Source organism: Vicia villosa, unplaced genomic scaffold (genome assembly GCF_029867415.1).
Source record: "Vicia villosa cultivar HV-30 ecotype Madison, WI unplaced genomic scaffold, Vvil1.0 ctg.002503F_1_1, whole genome shotgun sequence".
NCBI lineage: Eukaryota > Viridiplantae > Streptophyta > Magnoliopsida > Fabales > Fabaceae > Vicia > Vicia villosa.
This window is the reverse complement of record NW_026705950.1, coordinates 27024-49403: the sequence shown is the minus strand read 5'-3', so window position 1 is coordinate 49403 and position 22380 is coordinate 27024. Positions and strand designations below refer to the sequence as shown.

General features: G+C 38.5%; 1 non-coding gene across 1 annotated transcript; it reads left to right on the top strand.

The window, feature by feature from the left end:
• The first annotated feature begins 3548 nt into the window (after positions 1–3548).
• On the top strand, positions 3549–3655 carry LOC131639028 (small nucleolar RNA R71). The gene has a single exon (XR_009294832.1). It is a non-coding gene; the product is annotated as a small nucleolar RNA R71 (small nucleolar RNA).
• Positions 3656–22380: the final 18725 nt, after the last annotated feature.

Sequence of the window (22380 nt, the reverse complement as noted above, 5' to 3'; positions counted from 1 at the left end):
TAGAGACATAATGACTAAAAGACGGCTGAAGCATTTATGAGAAACAAATATTAAGAAGCATGCAAAGCACAAATAACCAATATGACATGCAACATTTATTGCAGGACAGCTTACGAGGAAGCAACAGACAACATTTTCCAAAGGCTACAAATAGAAGATCAATTTGAAAAAGCTAGTAGACGCTCACTTAAATATACAACACATGAAAGAAAAACGTGAACTCTTATGCTGGAAGAAAATACTTGTTCATGTCATCATACTAAAGTCATATCCATTGTACTAAAACATAGTGAAAAATCACAGTTGTGATATAGCTTAGATTAAGAAGCATTAAGTTCAGTTATTAGAGGTTATTGTTATATTGTTTCATGAGTAACCAAGTTGTGGTTAAGATTCTCAAGAAGACATTGTATATTGTTTCTTCAGTAACCAAGTTGTGGTTAAGATTCTCAAGAAGACGTTGGCAATTGCCTTCGTGAACCAATTGTAATTAAGTTTTGATTAGTGGATTAAGTCCTCGACGGAGAGACGCGAAATCACCTTGACGGGTGGACTGGAGTAGTTTGAGTTTAAATGAACCAGGATAAAAATATCATGTGAATTTTTATTTGTGAAAGAAAACCCCTTATTCAACCCCCTTCTAAGTGTTTTCATACCCTTCAATTGGCATCATATCTCTTGGTTCTGGGTGCAAACACTTAACAATGTCAGCAAAAGATCCAGAAGGAAAACACTATGGCAAATGAGCAAAACAACAATGGTTTTACGAGACCCCCCGTGTTTGATGGAGAAAATTTTGAGTACTGGAAAGATAGACTGGAAAGTTTCTTTCTAGGACAAGATGCTGACCTGTGGGATGTTATGTTAGATGGTTACACACATCCAATAGATGCTGGTAAAAAGATTGATAGGAAAGACATGAGTGAGAAACAAAAGAAAGAGTTCAAAAATCATCACAAGGCTAGAACTATCTTGCTGAATGCTATCTCACATGCAAAATATGGAAAAATCACCAACAGAGACACTGTACATGATATGTTTGAGTCTCTCAAAATGACTCATGAAGGAAATGCTCAAGTTAAAGAGATGAAAGCTTTGGCCATCATCCAGAAGTACGAGGCATTTAAAATGGAAGAAGATGAGCCCATTGAAACCATGTTCTCAAGATTTCAAACTTTGACTGTTGGCTTGAGAGTTTTGAACAAAGGATACACCAAAGCAGATCATGTCAAGAAGATAATCAGAATTTTAACTAGAAGACGGGGACCAATGGTTACTGCGTTCAAATTTGCAAAGAATCTAGATGATGTATCTCTTGAAGAACTTATCAGTGCATTGAGAAGCCACGAGATAGAACTTGATGAAAATGAGCCTTAGAAGAAAGGTAAGTCTGTTTCCCTTAAATCTATTAGAAAATTTGAAACTAACAATTTTCACGCTAAAGAGGAAAGCTCTAGTGACTCTGCATCAGAAGAAGAAGAAGATTAGTTATCTCTTCTCTCCAGAAGAGTCAATCAATTATGGAAGCATAAACAAAGGAAGTTCAGAAACTACAGGAGACTAGAAAATAAAGCAGAATCTTTTGGACATAAGAAGCCGAGCAGAAAAAGCACTGTCTGCTATGAATATAAAGAACCAGGAAACTTTAAGAATGACTGTCCCAAGCTGCAGAGAGAAAGGCCAAAGAAAAAATTTGAAAAGAAGAAAAGTCTGATGGCCACATGGGATGATTCAGAATCTTCTTAAGCTGAATCTTACTTAGAAGATGAACATGCCAACTTAGCATTAATGGCTACCATAGGAGATGACCCTGGCTCTGAATCAGAAACTGATGAGGTATTCTCTGAACTTACTAGAGATGAGCTTGTACAAAGCTTATCAGAACTTCTGGAAAACCATAGTAAACTCAGAATCAAATACAAGAAACTTAAAAATAATTTTGTAGTTGAAACTGAGAAACATAAAGCAGAAAAATTCTGAACTTAAAGAAAGTAATCTTAAACTCATAGAAGAATTAAAAATTCAAAAAATCTCTAATTCAGATACTGCTTCAAGTTTGAAAGATATTCTAAAAGAATATGACTCTGGTTTTAAAAAATTTCTTGCTAGAAGCATAGACAGAAGAAAAATGGCTTCAATGATATATGGTGTTAACAGAAACACCAGAAAAGGAATTGGTTATGAAACACCCAAAGGGAAAGAACCATATCAAACTAAATCTGTTGATGATATGGTTATTACATATAAACCTTTACACACCCAATTTGAATTTGGTCACACACATGACATTAAATACACTTCTTATTCTGAAAACTTTCATGCTAGACCTAAGTTCAAACAGAACTTTAGGCACACTAACACCAAATGATCCAAAAAGATATGGGTACCTAAGGAGAAGATAATATATATTGCAGATGTCCTTAGCAGCACAATTGAAACACCAGTCATGGTATATGAACTCTGGATGCTCATGACACATGACGGGAAGAAAGTCTATGTTCCAAAGCTTGGAGCTTAAATCTTGTAGAGACGTTAGATTTGGAGGAAATTAAAAAGGAAAGATTATCGGTTCTGGAACTATTGGAAACGATAATTCTCCCTCCATAACTAATGTTCTATTAGTAGAAGGATTAGCACATAACTTGTTGTCCATAAGTCAATTAAGTGACAACGGCTATGACATAATCTTTAATCAAAATCCTATAAAGCTGTCAGTCAGAAGATAGGTCAATCCTTTTCATTGGCAAGACAAAGAACAACATATATAAAATTGATCTTTCTGATCTTAAAACTCAGAAAGTAACTTGTCTCCTATCTGTTAACGATGAGCAATGGGTCTGGCACAGAAGATTGGGACATGTTAGCTTGAGAAGAATATCTCAGATTAACAAACTCAATCTGGTCAGAGGACTTCCCAATTTGAAGTTCAACCCAGAAGCTCTGTGTGAAGCATGTCAGAAGGGAAAGTTTTAAAAACTCTTTTAAATCAAAAAATGTTGTCTCTTCCTCTAGGCCATTAGAACTTCTGCACATTGATCTATTTGGACCAGTGAAAACTATATACATCAGAGGCAAGAAGTGTGGATTGGTAATTATTGATGACTATAGCAGATGGACATAGGTTAAGTTTGTAAAACACAAAGATGAGTCAGATTCTGTGTGACTTGATCAGGTGGAACACCTGTCAAAAGTTGACATTCAGCAATGACATGTCCAGTTAATCCGCATATCTCGTAATTAGGAGCTACAGCAGCCACGGTGGCTGCAGGAGTTATTGTTAAGTTCTCGATCTTTTGAGTCAAGGAGTCTACTTTGGCGTTAACGCGGTCTATACCACTGACTTCGTTCATTCCTCCTTTGGTTTAGGATTTTTCTACAACGGTTCGTTCTCCTCCCCATTGCTAATGGTTTTGCGCCATGTTCTCTACGAGGTTATAGGCTTCGTCATGGGGTTTGTCCATCAGAGCTCCGCCTGCGGCGGCATCTAAAGTCATTTTGGTGTTATATAATGACCACCATAGAAAGTATGGATGATCAACCATGGCTCAAGTCCATGATGAGGACAAAGTCTTAGCATATCCTTATATCGCTCCTAGGCCTCGATGAGTGATTCATTGTCTTTTTGGGTAAATCCGTTGATTTGACCTCTTAGCATTGCAGTTTTACTGGGCGGGAAATATCTCGCTAAGAAAACTCTCTTCAATTCGTCCCAGGTAGTTATGGAGTTAGAGGGTAAATATTGAAGCCATGCTCTAGCTCTATCTCTCAAGGAGAAAGGAAAAAGACGTAATCAAATTGCTTTGGGATTGACAATGTTAGCTTTGACAGTGTCGGCGTATTGCACGAACACGGATAAATGGAGATTTGGGTCGTCCACAGGGCTTCCAGAGAATTGGTTATGCTGGACAACTTGCACCAGCGAAGGTTTTAGTTCGAAGTTGTTTGCCTCAATCGCGGGTGGAGCGATACTTGAGTGCGGCTTAGCTCGTGAAGGAGCGGCATAGTCCCTAAGAGGACGATTGGCAGCCATATCTAATTTCGGGGTTTGTTGATCAGAAAGAATTAATTCCTGGGAAACTGTAATCGGTTCTACTTCGGGAAGATGATGAATTCGACGCCTTACGTTAATAAAACGTTCGATTTTGTTGTATTAATTCCCCTCCTTGTAAACGAGTATTTGGCATACAATTGTTCAAAGAAAAGGAAAAGAATTGCCTTAGTCTCTACGGTGTAACAGTTAGTTATGATATCGACTTAAATAGTCCCCGGCAACGGCGCCAAAAACTTGATCGCGACTTTATGTGTCTATTAATCTGATGACTGCTAGTGCACAGTCGTGTCATGTAGTTTTAAAAGATATCGAATACACAGGGACTATGAATCAATCTACCGTTATCTAAGGTAGGGGTGATCGCGGTGCGGTTTGGGTGGTTTTGACAAAAAAAATCATCCGAACCGCAAGAGAAAAAATCGTGCGGTTTGGTTTGGTTCGGTTGGCTTTTAAAAAAAATCCGAACCAAACCAAACCAACCTAATGCGGTTTGGTTCGGTGCGGTTGGTTCGGTTTTTTAGAAATATTTTATTGAACCATTCATATACATATAGATGATAACGAAACTTTGTATTTAGACATTCATACACTATTAAATAACAACAAAACCCGTCATGTTTTGACAATAACTTTCTATTTAATATGTAAAAATTAAATTAGACAAAAGTGGAATAATAAACATAAAATAATAGTATAAACCAATATAAAAATTATTAGAATGAAACAAAAAAATAGAAGATACGAGAGATTAGTGAAGGTGAAAAAGAAAAACAAAAGAGTTGAGAGATTAGAGAAGAAGATGTGCGATTAAAAACGAAACTGAAATAGGGAACATTTGCCTAAAAATGAGAAGGTGAAAAAGAAAGAATATAAGAGAGTAGAGATTATAGAAAAAGAGGGAAAATGTATGTGGCAAAGAAGACGCGATAATGCTATTAGAGATTTGAGAAGATCGAGACTAAAATCATTTGTAAGGATGAGAAAATTGTTCGTAATCATAAGGTTAAAGTATTATAGATTTAAGTTTGGGTTGAATGTGAGTTAAGTAAAAGTTAGGTTGTAACATAATGCGGTTTGATTCGGTTTGGTTCGGTTTATAAAATACAAACCGCAAACCAAACCGAACCATGCGGTTTTGTTAAAAGATGACCCAAACTAATCCGAACCAAATGCGGTTTTTTGCGGTTTCGGTTTGGTTTGGTTTGGTTTGCGGTTTTCTATTGGGTTGGTTTGGTTTTGATCACCCCTAATCTAAGGTTACTGTGTAAAGCTAAGACTAAGAATATTTGGATAGTTTATAAGTGGGGAAACTAAAATCTTAACTAATTCGAAGTTCGTCTAACTTAGGTAATCCGAAGTTCCATTGGCCAGATTCTTATTAAATCAAAAATCTTTACTAATTATGTCATTTAAAAGTCCTCCTCTCAAACTCTCGTTCTATTGATTAAGACTACAATCCTAGCTCATAATGTACGCTCTCGCTGTCCCACCAGATCTAGAAACGCTTTTTGAAAATATCATACTTGATAAAATGCCTATTTCATGTAGACGTTATTTAATTAAAAATCCTTGTCTCAAACTCTCGCTCTGTTGACTCAGATTATGCTAATATTCCCTAATGTACGCTCTTGCTGTCCCGTGTTGAGTTTAAAAGCACTTTTTAAAAATAAGTAATATCTAATTAGTTTTAATACGCTCTCTGATCAGTGGTTTTCACACATATATTTACCATTATTTTTAAGTATCTTTAAGTTATATTATTTAGTGTTTTATGTTATTATTCGTCATTTTATGCTTTGGTTGTGTGTTTTAATGTTTTCAGGCTCATATGGATAAATCAGAATAAATCAGTGCAAAACTCGGAGTTTCAAGGAAGTTCAGAAAGCATAATTCAGGAGGCCTGACACGGGTGGCCGTGTTACTCAACACGGGCCGTGTCAGGAAGAGCGCTGGAAAGAAGTTTGGAAAGAATGAAAAAACAGTGGTGCAACACGGGTGCCCGTGTTGCTAAGCCTGGGACTTAAAGCATGAAAAATAAATAACAGAGGGCCAACACGGGTACCCGTGTTGCACAACACGGCCCGTGTTGGGTGATGACGCTGATTTCAGTGATTTTTGTGATTTTGTTCAGTGGTTGGCCTGCAAGGGTGTTTTTGGGATTTCCAACCAACTTAAGTGAGTCTGCACTATTTAGGAGGGTTTTCAAGATGAATTAGGGATCTTTTTCGCCACACGAAGAATTGGAGGATTGAGAGGAGAAGCTCATGCAATTGGAGAAGAACAGAGAACTCTCATGAGCGGAAGCCATTGAGGATCAAAGTTCATCATCTCTATTGTAATGTCTTTATTTGATATCTTTGTAATTTCTTTGGATAATATGAGTAGCTAAACCCCCCAATGCTAGGGGGTGTCCCTGATTAACATTTGTGATGATTTTGAATTCGAGTTTCAATAACATATTTCTCTTTCACGTTAGTTTAATGGTATAAGGTTTTTAATGCTTTCCTCGTCGGACCAACTGGATTGATTTATGACTGACAATTAGGATTGACCTCCATTGTTAGGGTTTTTACACCATTATATTATAGTAGATATCACCTAGGACTAGGGATACCCTATAGTAACCGGAACATTCTTGATAATAATAATGCTTGAATTCATCACTAATATTAAAGGACTTTGGGATTAGGATTGAATGTTCAAAGGTTTGCCCACTAAGGAATTAGGAACAAACACCCTTAAGAACTGGTAATTGATAAGTTGAATTTTGTTATGAAACAAGGGTTCAGAATTGTTACATGTTAATGCACACACCTACCCTGGCAGATTACTCATATTTGGCCAAATACATCTTTTACTTTTATTTTATTCGCAATTATAATTTCCAAACCAAAAACCCCAAGGCTTTTTGTTTAATTGAATTCCTACTAACTCTATAATATCACGCAGTCCTTAAGATCGATATTCGGGAAATTTTCCCTTTATTACTACAGAGGAAAAATAGTACACTTGCTATTTTACCGATCAAGTTTTTGGCGCCGTTGCCGCGGACTGCCGAAGATTATAGAGTTTTTAGATTTATTTCAATTAGAATTTTGTTGCTCTGCGACTAAAATTTTATTTTCTGCATTTTTTCCTAATTCTAATATTTGTATAATCTGTGTATGCGAGGTTTTCATACCCCAATTTTTGACCTAAGATACCACCTCATATCATCTGCATATGCATCATTTGCATCTCTAACAAATTGCATAGCTTGTGTTTGCTACTTGTGACTCAGCAGGATTTAATCAGGAAATCATTCATCAGTACAAATACCAAATCAATTAGGGTTTTGTTCTCCCTTCATTTCAAATGAATCATCTTCATCAACAATCAACATTTGGTCCTCAGAAATCCATCTCAACAGGCTCAGAGGCTCTGAATCAATCAGATTAGGGTTTTGACTGAAGATAGCATACTCCTGACTTTTGCTCAGAGATTGACATAATGATTTGGGACATGACCTCAAGACCCCAAGTGCATCATTTTGACTTAATCCATTGGCTCATAACATCTTCTACACAAAGATTGATCAGACAAATCCTCAGATCAGGATTTTGAACTATCAGGGACTGAAATCAGGGATCACATTTGGGAAACCCTAAAAATCCCCAGGAAGTCAATCAAAGGTTTCAATCATCCTCAAATAATCCCTATGACAATATCCCATGGAAATTGCATCTCAATTCAAGACCTACAGTCATCAATTTCATCAGGTCGACAATTAGGGTTTTTTGACCTAATTCACTGAACAACTGACTTTTTAATCAGGACATGGTGTCACCACTCAAACCATGGCTCAATATCCTCTAAAGCCTCAATATGATCCATTCATACTATTCATTTGATGAGGATAGCTTGTTTCATTTGAAATCTCCAGAAACGCGATTCGTCTGAAAAAGTCAACTGTACAAGATCACCATTGACTTTTGGGGAATTTTGGTCAACCATGACTTTTGAAGTTTTAAATCATCAATATATGATATGAGAAGTCATTTGATCAATAAAAATCAAGAAAATCAATCAAGAATCAAAAAGTCAAAAGTTTGACTTTCCATACTTAGAAAAATTTCTAAGTGTTTTTTCATGGTTTTTTCCAAACTTTGAAAGGGAATTTCTCAAAATTTCACCTACAAACTGAAAAAAACTTCCAACATGAAAGTTGTAGATTTTGATCCAATAAACAACTTTGTCACATATAAATTTTTTCCATAAGATCAACCATTTAAGAGATATGGTGCTTCAAAGTTGGTACTTTTTGAAAAATTCACTTAAAACTTCATTTTCTTCAAAGTTCATGGATCTTTTTCACCCATTTCCTTAAAGGTCTTGAAGAAACTTTCAACTAGGGTTTTGAAGTGTGTAATATGAGCTTTCCAAAATGTCCAAGAGCATGAAAAAATATGGAGTGTAGCCATGGTTTTGAATTTTGACATTAGTGACCATTTCACTTGAAATTTCAAGCCATTTTTGCAAAGTTATGAACCAATTTGCCAAATAATGCAAGTAATGATGCATAGAGGCAATAATTGAATGATATTTTCTGATTTGAAGATCAGAATGGAAGAGGATAGGAAGCTTGGAATTTAACCATGGTTTAGTAACTTTAACCATTTGCATTTAATGTGAAAGATTCCATTTTATCTCTTAAGCCAAATCATCATTCTTGAAGCAACTTGCAAGAGCTCTTCATTCAGAATCCTTGGCCTATAAATAGAGGTTCAAATCATCTTCAAACTCACACCAAAGTCACACAAATTATAGGCTTTCTCTTTCTTTCTTAGAATGCAAGTTTCTTAAGTTTCAAAGAGGTAAAATGCTCAACCTCTAAACCTTTGAATTTCTGACCAAAGTGATGCTTCCCACAAACCACAAACATCATATGGGATGTGTTTGATCCACTCACACACTCCAAAAACATCTCAAACTCAAAATCACTACCTCACTTCTCAAATATGCATAATCTAAGCCTTATCATGCCAAAATCCATTCAAGATCATTTCTGTCCAAAATAACACTTCTAACACCTTCCATATACTTCATATGAATGATCTAAACACTCACATATGACCTGTAACATCTCCATCTTCAAATTCGATTCATACTTGAAGCAACTGCAGTTCAGGTTCCATAGCTTAGCTCAGGTGAATTCAAACTGTTCCAAGCATTCAAACATGTTCCATAAGGTCCATTGATGCTGTCCAGATCAAGAAACAACATCTGTAACACCTCCAGGCACGATTTCAATTTCCAGTTTGGCCGTTTTTGAAGGTAAGCTACTTGAACTTCAAACTCATACATACATGCATCATAAATGAAAAATTGAGTTGCTATCTTGTTTCTGCACTATCACTGATCATTAACCCTCAATCAATTTCACAATTCATCAATCATACACGATTTCATGATCAATCTCAGAATTAGGGTTCTTCGTGTTCATCAGAAAATTAATAACCTTAGAGCAAAAATAAATGAAATTGAAGGTCATCATCATGATCCTCGTCCAAAACCGAGTGAGATAGACCCTTTGATCAATCAAAACAACACAGTTTTGAAGATTTTTGAATTTCAGTTAGGGTGTGTTCTTGGCGCCAGATTTTCGTTCAAAGAATTCAAATAATTGTTTTAAAATATAATGTGTTGAACGCGTATCATAAACAAGCTGCACGCGCAGCTCAGTTGGTTGTTGTTTTGGTTAGTGAGCAAGGGTGCGTGGGTTCAAGCCCTTTGGACGACAAAACCAATTTTTTATCACTATTTTTCTTCATTTTCTTCACAACTTTAACCATTCATTTAACCAATCAAAATTCATTATTTTCACTTCATTTTTTTACACTCTTTATTTAATATACATATTTTGACAATGTTAAAAAAAATCACAAAAAAATATTTATTTGATACATTTTTAATTGGTTTTAAAATGACTTGTTTTTAAGTAATTTTAATACTTTTAAATATTATTTTTCATTTGATTTTCAAATTTAATCACTTGTAAATATTTTTTGAAGCAAACCCTAATCATCTAAGTGTTAATTGAAGACAATCTTCTTGTTTATCTCGATTAAATTGATTTCTTTCAAAATTCAAATCGTTTTAAAAAACGAGCGATCCCGATTCCTTTTCAAAAACGGTAAACCATTTCTTTTTGATTTTCAAAGGAAACTATTGATTAAATCTTTTTAATTGATCAATTGATTTTCAAAACGATGTGGGGCCTCTCGAATATTAGAGAGTATAAGTCCCTTTCGTCTTTCTTTGTACAGTTTTTGTTTTAACAGAAAACTTTTTCCAAATAAACTTCCAAACAGTTTTTTTTTAACAAACAAATCTTTCAACTCTTTTTTAAACCATCCACCATGTTTTATGAAAATAAAACATGGGCCTCTCGAATATTAGAGAGTATAAGTCCCTTTCCTTTTCTTTATACAGTTTTTCTTTGTACAGAAAACTCTTTCAAAACAAATCTTCAAACCGTTTTTTCAAACAACGCGTCTGTAAATAAACAGTCAACCATGTTTTGTAAATAAAACACGGGCCTCCACGTAGGTATAAGTCCCAAGCCCCTTTGTACATACCCACTCTAGTACATGAAATTAGGTATTTCATTGTACGCCTTTTGTACATAGCTCAATCTATTTGTTTTAACTTTAATAACAAACCAAAAATGAAGGTTTCTTTAAATCTTCCCAAAAATATACCATGGGCCTCCATGTAGGTATAAGTCCCAAGCCCTTTTGTGAATACCTGTTTACATAGTTTTGAATAAACTCAAATGGACCTCTCCCCGAGTGTGAGTCCCGAGCCCTGTGTATACAAATGGATCATGCTTACAGGTATATTTCCTTCATAAACTCCATTATATACACACACTCTGTCATATATGTATAATTGTTCATATAATTGTTCATGTACTTGTGCATATTTGTTTGTACTTGTTCACATTTGTGATTATGTTATATGCTTGTTCAACTTAGTACAACACTAGGTTCCCCATAGCCTCCTATTGGGCTTCGTGCAAAGAATCTCCACTAGTTTAGGTTAGGACATAGAGTATGGTTTCTCGGTGAAATCGCTCTAAGAGCTCAAACCAACTATACCATGCCTCCCCTTGGGCTTTGTACAAACGAGTGACCCTCCCATAGCCTCCTCTTGGGCTTACAATGCAAGGACCCCGGATTGTCCCTCCCATAGCCTCCTCTTGGGCTTACAATGCAAGGACCCTCGGATAGCCTCCTCTTGGGCTTCGTACAAGGACCCACGGGCTTCTTATAAGCATCCCCAATATCCAAATCAAATACCCTAGGAGATTAGACATTTTTCATCTCTATACTAGGAGTATCTCTTATATATCATCACAAACAATCAATCAATCAAACTTTTTTGCCACAAGGCTGGCTAATCAATCAAATTTCTTTTTGCCACAAGGCTGGCTAATCAATCAAACTGTTTTACCACCGTACTGGATGATTAATCAAAGTTTTTGTCACAAGGCTGACTTCATTGAAACTTTTGCCACGAGGCTGGCTGATTAATTAAAACTTTTTGTCACAAGGCTGACTTCATTGAAAGTTTTTGCCACAAGGCTGGTTAAACAAAAACATCTTTATCATTCTAAGCACCCTAAGTGGCATGGCCCCGGGCTTATAATGAAAAGATTTTTAAACAAAATCAAACAGATGTATGTGATGATATAGATTAGATACATCTAGCATTTAGACGACATTTGTCTATTTTTCTTTGCTTCCACTAGCATAAGTGGGAACTACGATTGCTCTGACTTTCTCAACATCCCTTTGAGAATACGTAGGCACAAGGTCGATCCTTGGCGAGCAAAACAAAACAAAAAAAACCATTCAAACCTTAGCACCCGTAGACCCCGAGCTACAGATGCTCTGATTCCCTTTAGGGGATATGTATGCAGAGGATCGCGATGATCTTTGCGAGCATAATCAAACAAACACCTTAGGTCCCACCTATTTCACAAGAACCTCCACCACAACAAGAATGGAATAAAACATAACAAAGAAACCTATAGAGTACTATAGATACGTTGGGTGCTAATACCTTCCCTTCGTATAACCAACCCTCTTACCCAAAGATCTCTCCCCCCACTTTTAGGTTATTGCAGCTTTTTTCCTTTTCCTCCTTTGGAAATAATAAAAAGTTTGGTCGGTACAAAAGAAAAATCATTTTTTTGAGCACTCGAGCCCAAAGAAGGCATCAGGTGTCTCATCCACAAAAAAAAGAGGAAACAAAACGATTTTTCGCCCGCGACAGAAAAATGGCGACTTCACTGGGGACCATCTTTTTATTGTTTCCAAAGAAAGGGTTATTTCTATTTGTTATGTTTTATTTTATTCTTGTTACATGTGTGGTTCCTTGGTTCTGTTACTGGTGTGATTCTGTTACAAGTGATACATTATGGACAAATCCTAACCCGGATTAAGTACACATAAGAATTAGGTGGAGGGTATAGTCATGTATGGCATACAAGGAGTTCAGTCCTTAAAAAGTCAGCATGAGAATCCTTCCGCTCAGTGGAGGTTCCTTGTTTGTAGTATATGTTTAGCAAGTTCAGTTGCGAAGACATTATTGCTTTCATTGAACTGTAGAAGCTGAGTTGGCTGTAGAACCCCAACCCATCCTGGCCTTATTAGGACGTGGTGCAGAAACGATCCAGGTGAAGACTTGGATAGTTGTCATGCGGAGAACCACACTCAGACGAGTTTTTCTTGAGAATATTTCTAGCTCACAAGTTCAGTTGTGCAAGCCGGTAATATCCGAAAGAAGAATGTAGACTCTGACGTATCAGTAGAACATGTTTTGCAGGTGATAAACCCTAGTACTATCCCATGTTTGGTTCTCTGACCTCATGCTCGTGACGCTGGACCTTTGAACCTATGTGTACTATGTTTGAATTACCATGTTTGTAATACCATGTTTGCTTTACCATGTTTGAATATGTGGCATCCACGCATCCATGCATTCATACATTCATTAAAAAAACCCATCTTTTTCCATAAAAACATGATTTTTCCAAAAATTTAGAGAGTTTTCTTTGCAAACATTATAGGATTAAGTTATGGAGTGGGTAAAAAGGCATACCAAAAAGTATGATTTCAAAATGCCTAATGTGGAAAGGCTGAAAGAGTTAGCATCTTCTGTACAAAATCCTTCTGATTTTAGGAAAAGCCATGGAAAGCTTTTGCCTATCTTGAACACTCATGTTGATGAAGGACTTCTCAAAACTCTGGTTCAGTTTTATGATCCCGTCTACCGGTGTTTTACCTTTCCAGACTATCAGTTGGTACCAACCTTGGAAGAATACGCCGATCTTTTGGGTATTCCTGTGTCTGACAAAATACCTTTCAATGGTTTGGAAGCCATTCCTAAATCACCAGCCATTGCAGCAAGTATCCACTTGAAGAAATCTGAAATAGAAAGTAATTGGACTACCAAAGGAAATTTTCCGGGTTTGACTTCGCAGTTTCTAATAAAGAAAGCCTTTGATTTCATTGACACTGGTAGCATGATAGCTTTTGAAGCTGTATTAGCCTTGCTCATTTATGGGTTGGTTCTGTTTCCCAACGTCAACGACTTTGTTGATATCAATGCCATAAAGATCTTTCTGATTGGAAATCCTGTTCCGACTTTGCTTGGTGACACGTATTTCTCTATCCATCATAGGAATCGCCAAGGCGGTGGACTCATTGTATGTTGTGCACCTCTTTTGTACAAATGGATTGTTTCACACTTACCTAAGTCCCCTATTTTCACGGAAAACCGAGAAGGTTTACGTTGGCCTCGAAGACTTATGTCTCTTGCTAATAATGATATTCATTGGTATACCTTGGCTCGCTGTGGTACAGAAACCATTGATAGTTGTGGGGAGTTCGCCAACGTACCTCTCATTGGCACACAAGGAGGAATTAACTACAATCCGGTCCTAGCCCGACGACAACTCGGATATGCAAATTCAGTTAAACCAATTGGTCTCGCAGTGGAATGCTACTTTTACCGAGAAGGGGAGGATCCTCAAAGGTTGAAGACAAGAATGGTGAGAGCTTGGTACGACGTCCGAAGAAAAGAAAAAGGTGGGGAAAGAAACTGCATTGCTACAAACGCCTATACCTGCTGGGTAAAGAAAAGAGCAAAGGAGTTTCAAATGCCTTATGATTATGAAAAACCCATGTTCCCTGTGGTGTCTCAACTACCCAACATTCCCATTGACACTACGGAAGAATACCAAGAGATTTTAGCCAAGATGAGGTTAGAAAAAGACGCTTGGGAAGAAAAGTTTCGTAAAACTGATGAGGAAAATAGAAAGTTGAAGAAAAGAGTGAAAGATCACGAAGAAACTCTCTATTATCAAGATGGATGGCTCATGAGCAAAGATGAGAAGATTCGTCGGAAAGATGCCGCAATCAGAAGATACATCAAAGAAAGCAAGAAGAATCTTGAAGCCTCGACAAGCAACGCTCCGACTCCTGATGATTGGAAGAATGTTGTCGACAAACTGAGAGCTGAAAAGGCCGAGTTGAAAGCTTACTATGGGAAAGAAATCATGAAGCTCAAGCTGCACAATGCATTTGGTTCTTCATCTGATGAAGATGTTTAGGATTTGTTTAGATTTTCATTTATCATTTGCTTTTGTAAGGAGCTACGCTCCAATGTTGTAACATTTCCCATTATTGCAAAAAAAAAAAATATAATGAATGAATAAAAGATTTGTTTATGTTCCAATGTTTGCAAGGAAATAATCTTAAAAAATGTTTGGAAAAATCATAAATTTCTTTTTGCATACATCATTCTGCATATCGAGTCTGTTGTATAGAGTCTCATCTTTTGGATCTTTCTCCATTAGATCGTCAAGCTGTCGCGTCTCAAAGTTTCTCGACCGCGCTCGCAATCAGATCACAGATACAATACTCGTTCGAACAGAAGAAGAGTAATGGAACACTCTGAACAAGAGAATATTGAGCTCCGTGGTACAGTGACCACCCTTCAGGAAAAGTTGGAAAGTCTCACTACTCTGGTTGACTCTTTAATGGCCGCACAGAATCAGCCGCCGCCACCCAACAGTCAAGCAGCGGTAACATCTGAAGTCACTACTCCAGTTTCTACAGTTGCATTCGGTATTCCATCTTTCTCCATGCCAGAAGGTTGGGGCCCGCCTTTCAGCTTTGGTACAGGTTTCCGCCATAATTTCTCTGGGGTTCAAACAGCTACAACTGAAGCGCCTGCTGCGCAAGGTTCAGCATTTACTCCAAATCAGGGGGTAACTTTTTCTCAAGTCACTATGGCACTTTCTCAACCCACTATGACAGTTCCGACCCCTACGGTTCACACTGTTCCTTATGATGGCAATGAGATTTATCATGATCAGGGTGATAGCACAAATCAGCGTAATCTTGTGGGAGATCTCCAAGAGCAGTTTAACAAGATTCAACTGGAAGTTAAAGCTATCCGTGGCAAAGATTTGTTTGGAAAGAATGCCCAGGAGCTATGTTTGGTTCCCAGTGTACAAATACCAGCTAAGTTCAAGGTCCCAGACTTTGAGAAGTACAAAGGAAGTTCATGTCCACAAAGCCATCTTGTGATGTATGCCAGGAAGATGTCTACTTATGCAGATAATCATCAGTTGCTTATCCATTACTTTCAAGACAGTTTGACTGGTGCCGCACTGAAGTGGTACACAGGCTTGGATAGCACTAATATTCGGACTTTCAATGACCTAGGTGAGGCCTTTGTCCGACAATACAAGTATAACTCGGATATGGCTCCAGACAGAGATCAGCTCCGATCCATGGCTCAGAAAGACCATGAAGCTTTCAAAGAATACGCCCAACGATGGAGAGAAACTGCTGCTCAGATTAATCCACCATTAAAAGAAAAAGAGATGACAAAGATCTTCTTGAATACTCTCAGTCCGTTTTATTATGAACGCATGATTGCTAGTGCTCCAAGTGATTTCACCGAAATGGTAAACATGGGGATGCGTCTAGAAGAAGGAGTCCGAACAGGACGTTTGACTAAAGAAGGTGGATCTTCGAGTGGAACCAAAAAGTTCGGAAGTGGTTTCCCAAAGAAGAAAGAACAAAGTGTTGACATGGTATCCCAAGGGAAGCCAAGAGGAAATATCAATCGTCGACAACAGATTGCTGCTATTGCGCCAGTCGTTAATTCAGCACCGAATCCGGGATTTACCCCACAGTTTCAGCAACAACAGCCTCGACCACAGGCTCAGCAGCTGAACAATAATCAGAATCGTGTGCAAAGAGCTCCACAGTTTGATCCGATTCCGATGACCTACACAGAATTGTACCCTGCACTGATTGAAAGAGGCCTTATTCAAACTAAAGCACCACCACCAGTACCTGAGAGACTCCCATGGTGGTACAAAGCTGAGGTCTCATGCCCTTATCATCAAGGAGCACCTGGCCATGATCTTGAGCATTGCATAGCCTTGAAATATGAAGTTCAGAGGTTGGTTAGATCTAATCTTCTCTCTTTCAGAAATTTGAATCCAAATGTGCAAGCAAATCCGCTGCCCAATCATGGAGGGCATGTTGTAAACATGGTATATGGGTGTCCTGGTCCATACCGGGTCTATAATATCAATTACTCAAGAGCCAATTTGGTACAAATGCACGCCACTCTTTGTCGGGGGCAGAATTTTCGCCAGCATCAATACGGTTCCTGTAGAATATGTTGTGTAGATCCTCACGGATGTTCAATTGTGAGAAGAGATCTCCAAGTTCTGTTGGATAATGGTACTCTTCAGATCTACCGAAATAGGGATGAAAATGAAGTTAACATGATAGGATGTTATCCGCATGAGCTTTTAGTCTCAGATATCAACTCGGAAATGCCTACAGTTAACGTCATCGTTCCTCATTTCAACATGCCTGAGCGCATGGAAGTTACTTACAACAAGCCGAAGGTTCCTATTGCTCCTTTGATCATTTGTTTACCTGGACCTGTTCCTTATGACTCTGACAAGGCAGTTCCATACAACTACAATGCAACAATGATAAAGAATGGACAAGAAGTTCCTTTACCAACTCTTTCATCTGTCGTAAACATCGCTGATGTAAGTCGTGTAACAAGAAGTGGACGTGTGTATACTCCACTACCTCCAAAGCAGCCTGTTGCTCCTGCAACCAGGCAAAATCCTGTCAATACGCCAGTGGAGAATCCTGAGGAAACTCCTGTCAGTAATACAAACATTGATGTTGGTCAATCCAGTGGAACCAATGTCAATCCAGACTTTGATGAAATTTTGAAGCTTATCAAAAGAAGTGAATACAAGATTGTGGATCAGCTCATGCAGACTCCTTCAAAAATCTCAATACTTTCATTGCTGTTAAACTCAGAAGCCCACAGGGAAGCCCTGATGAAGGTCTTAGATCAAGCTTTTGTAGATCATGATGTGACTGTTGATCACTTTGATGGGATAATAGCCAACATAACTGCTTGCAACAATTTAAGCTTCTGTGATGAAGAACTCCCCGAGGAGGGCAGAAATCACAATCTTGCTTTGCACATTTCTATGAACTGTCAGTCAGACTCTTTGTCCAATGTGTTAGTAGACACCGGATCTTCCTTGAATGTGATGCCAAAGACGACTCTTGCTCGCTTGTCTTACCAAGGAATGCCTATGAAGTTCAGTGGTGTAGTTGTCAAAGCATTTGATGGATCGCGAAAATCTGTTATCGGTGAAGTCAACCTTCCCATGACAATTGGTCCACATACATTTCAAATCACCTTCCAGGTCATGGACATTCAAGCTGCTTATAGCTGTCTGTTAGGACGACCATGGATCCACGAAGCAGGGGCAGTGACTTCTACGCTCCATCAAAAGTTAAAGTTTGTGACAAATGGAAAATTGGTAACAATAAGTGGGGAACAAGCCTTAATGGTGAGTCATTTATCCAATTTCTCTTTCATCGGTGCTGATGATGTGGAAGGAACTCAGTTCCAAGGTCTCTCTTTAGAAGACGAGTCTTCCAAAAAGAAAGCATCAATTTCTTCTTACAAAGAGGCAGTAAAAGTAGTGAAAGATGGAACTACCACTGGCTGGGGGCAAGTTGTGATCCCGACCAAGAATGAAACTAGAGCAGGTCTCGGATGTTCACCAACATTCTCAAACTGCACCAAGAAGGATGAAACCCTTCGTCCGATCAAAGAAACGTTCCATAGTGGAGGGTTCCTTAACCCAATTCCTCAAGAGGTCAATGTCCTTATTGAGGAATGCATCGAAGAAGGTCTACCTGATCCTGAAGAAGAATGGAAATGTTATCTCAATGACTCGGGATACATATCTCAGGAAGAACCATATCCTCCTTCAGAAGAATCCAAAGGCAATGAAACTGAGCCTGTTCCTGCAGAAATATGGGACACTTTGGGACAACCAAGTGGAAAATTTGATTATATGGTGAAATATACTGCACCTGAAAGTTACAAGATTGCGATTGAGGATATCCAACCAACTGGATGGGGAGATTCCTTTGAACATAATAGTCAACCAGAAGAGGCTTATCAGCCCTGTCAATTTTCTCAGCAGCCTGAAGTTACTGAAGATTTCGGATTCGATGTATCTGCCAAGGTTCATAATCCTGAAGATGGTTATTATCACATAAATGCCATTTTTGAAGATGAAGGGGAAGATGGTCCCGCAACTGACTCGGAAAGTGTCGCTGACAATGAGTCTCTTCATCCTGAAGACTGGGAAATACATCCTGAAAATTCTGAAGATTGTGACTCGTCTTATGCTCTTCAAGAAGTAGAAGAAGACCGTTTCAACTCTACAAAGAACAAGGGTGACAAACCAGGACCTTCAAATCCTGCTCGACCAGCGGTCAATGTCAATGCTGAAGATAATTCTGGGGAGAATTTTCCTGAATACATAATACACAGAGGAGTTCGTTGCTACTGGAAGGCTGTCGACGTTCCGAATGTTGTTCGCCGCTCAAAGTAATCACCTCGCTGTTATTTTGACCTCCTGCCTTGCCCAAAGCAGAGAGATGTTTTATAGGGCTTTGCTTTTAAATGTTCCGCCCAAATAACTTTGTGTATAGGGCTTTGTTTTAAAAGTTTCCCTCTTTGTCCTGCCCAAGACAAATGAGTTTGTGTTTAGGGCTTTGTTTCAAAAATGAATCATAAATAAAGTGTCATTTTGAATTCCCTACATTATGTGTTTTATTTTTGCTTTTTCTGGAAATGGTAATCCTAAAAAACCAAAAAAAAAAAAAAAAAAAAAAACTTTTTCAAAAAAAATCTGCATACACTCTTGCATTCATAAATTTTCTGAAATAAATATAAATCACATGTGCAGATTAACTATTGATAAACCCATTGAATGCAATAACCCTATGCCCTCTCCCAACTTTGAGTTTCCTGTGTTCGAAGCCGAAGAAGAGGAAGAAGAGGAGATCCCGGACGAGATCTCTCGATTACTTAAGCACGAGGAAAGAGCCATTCTGCCTCACAAAGAGCCTTTAGAAAAGATCAACTTGGGTTCTGAAGAAGACAAAAAAGAAGTGACCATTGGATCGCTGCTTGATGCTGATATCAAGAGTAAGTTGACAGACCTTCTCAAAGAATATGTTGACGTGTTTGCCTGGTCCTACCAAGACATGCCTGGGTTGGATACCAATATTGTTCAGCATTACTTGCCATTGAAGCCAGAATGTCCGCCGGTTAAGCAGAAATTGCGAAGGACTCACCCTGATATGGCTAACAAGATCAAAGTGGAAGTTCAAAAACAGCTCGACGCAGGTTTTCTAGTCACCTCAGAGTATCCTCAATGGTTGGCTAACATTGTGCCAGTTCCGAAGAAAGATGGCAAAGTCAGAATGTGTGTTGACTACCGTGACTTGAACAAGGCCAGTCCAAAAGATGACTTTCCATTACCGCATATCGACATGCTGGTTGATAACACTGCTAAGTTCAACGTCTTTTCCTTCATGGACGGGTTCTCCGGTTATAATCAGATCAAGATGGCTCCTGAAGACATGGAGAAGACATCTTTCATCACCCCATGGGGTACCTTTTGCTACAAAGTGATGCCGTTTGGATTAAAGAATGCAGGTGCAACTTACCAAAGGGCAATGACTACTCTCTTTCATGACATGATGCATAAAGAAATTGAAGTTTATGTGGACGACATGATAGCCAAGTCCAGCACAGAAGAAGAACATATTGAATACCTTTTGAAGTTGTTTCAACGACTAAGGAAATATCAGCTTCGCTTGAATCCTAACAAATGTACTTTTGGGGTTAGATCTGGAAAACTCTTGGGTTTCATTGTCAGCCAAAGAGGAATTGAAGTAGATCCCGACAAAGTCAGAGCTATTCAAGAGATGCCTGCACCAAAGACTGAAAAACAAGTAAGAGGATTTCTCGGACGATTGAACTACATCTCCAGATTTATCTCTCAAATGACTGCTACATGTGGGCCAATTTTCAAGCTTCTCCGCAAAGATCAAGGGGTTGTATGGACTGAAGATTGCCAGAAAGCGTTCGACAGTATCAAGGAATACCTGTTAGAACCACCAATATTGATTCCTCCAGTTGAAGGAAGACCGTTAATCATGTACCTTACTGTGTTAGAAGAATCCATGGGTTGTATGCTTGGACAGCAAGATGAAACCGGTAAGAAGGAGCATGCCATCTATTACTTGAGTAAGAAATTCACAGATTGTGAGTCTCGTTACTCCATGCTCGAAAAAACATGTTGTGCTTTGGCATGGGCTTCAAAACGTCTCCGCCAATACATGATCAACAATACTACTTGGTTAATCTCCAAAATGGATCCGATCAAGTATGTCTTTGAAAAGCCTGCCTTAACAGGAAGGATTGCCCGATGGCAAATGCTGTTATCCGAATATGACATTGAATACCGTGCTCAAAAAGCGGTCAAGGGAAGCATTCTCGCCGATCACTTGGCGCATCAACCAATTAATGAATATCAATCTCTCAAGTTTGACTTTCCTGATGAAGATGTCTTGTACTTGAAGATGAAAGATTGTGATGAACCGTTACCTGAAGAAGGTCCTGAGCCTGGATCAAGATGGGGCCTAATTTTTGATGGAGCAGTAAACGCTTTTGGCAATGGAATTGGGGCAATCATCATCACTCCCAAGGGTACTCATATCCCGTTCTCCGCCAGATTGCTATTTGATTGCACCAACAACATCGCAGAATATGAAGCTTGTATCATGGGTCTCGAAGAAGCCATTGACTTAAGGATCAAGATCCTTGACATATATGGAGATTCCGCTCTCGTGATCAACCAAATCAAAGACAAGTGGGAAACTTACCACCCTGGCTTGATTCCCTACAGAGATTATGCAAGACGTCTGTTGACTTTCTTCAACAAGGTTGAATTGCATCATATACCTCGAGATCAGAATCGAATGGCAGACGCCTTGGCTACTCTATCTTCCATGTTCAAAGTCAATCACTGGAATGATGTGCCTAAAGTCAGAATCACGCGCCTTGAAAGGCCCGCCTATGTGTTTGCAACTGAAGCAGTCATCGATGATAAACCGTGGTTTCACGACATCAAACGTTTCCTTCAAACTCAAGAGTACCCGCTTGGGGCATCAAACAAAGATAAGAAAACTCTAAGGAGACTTTCTGGCAGTTTCTTCCTGAACGGAGATGTGCTATACAAAAGAAATTTCGACATGGTTTTGCTCAGATGCGTGGACAGACACGAAGCAGACATGTTAATGCATGAAGTGCATGAAGGGTCCTTTGGAACTCATTCAAATGGGCATGCAATGTCCAAAAAGATCTTAAGAGCAGGATACTATTGGTTGACAATGGAATCTGATTGTTACAAACACGTGAAGAGATGTCACAAGTGCCAGATCTATGCAGATAAGATCCATGTGCCACCGACTCTACTCAACGTTCTCTCATCTCCGTGGCCTTTCTCCATGTGGGGTATCGACATGATTGGAATGATCGAACCGAAAGCTTCAAACGGTCATCGTTTCATCTTGGTAGCAATTGATTACTTCACCAAATGGGTCGAAGCAGCATCTTACGCCAATGTTACAAGACAAGTGGTTGTGAGGTTTATCAAGAATAACATCATTTGCCGATATGGTATTCCCAGCAAGATCATTACTGATAATGGTTCAAACCTGAATAACAAGATGATGAAAGAATTGTGTGAGGAATTCAAGATTGAGCATCATAACTCTTCTCCTTACAGACCAAAAATGAACGGCGCCGTTGAAGCTGCTAACAAGAACATTAAGAAGATCGTCCAG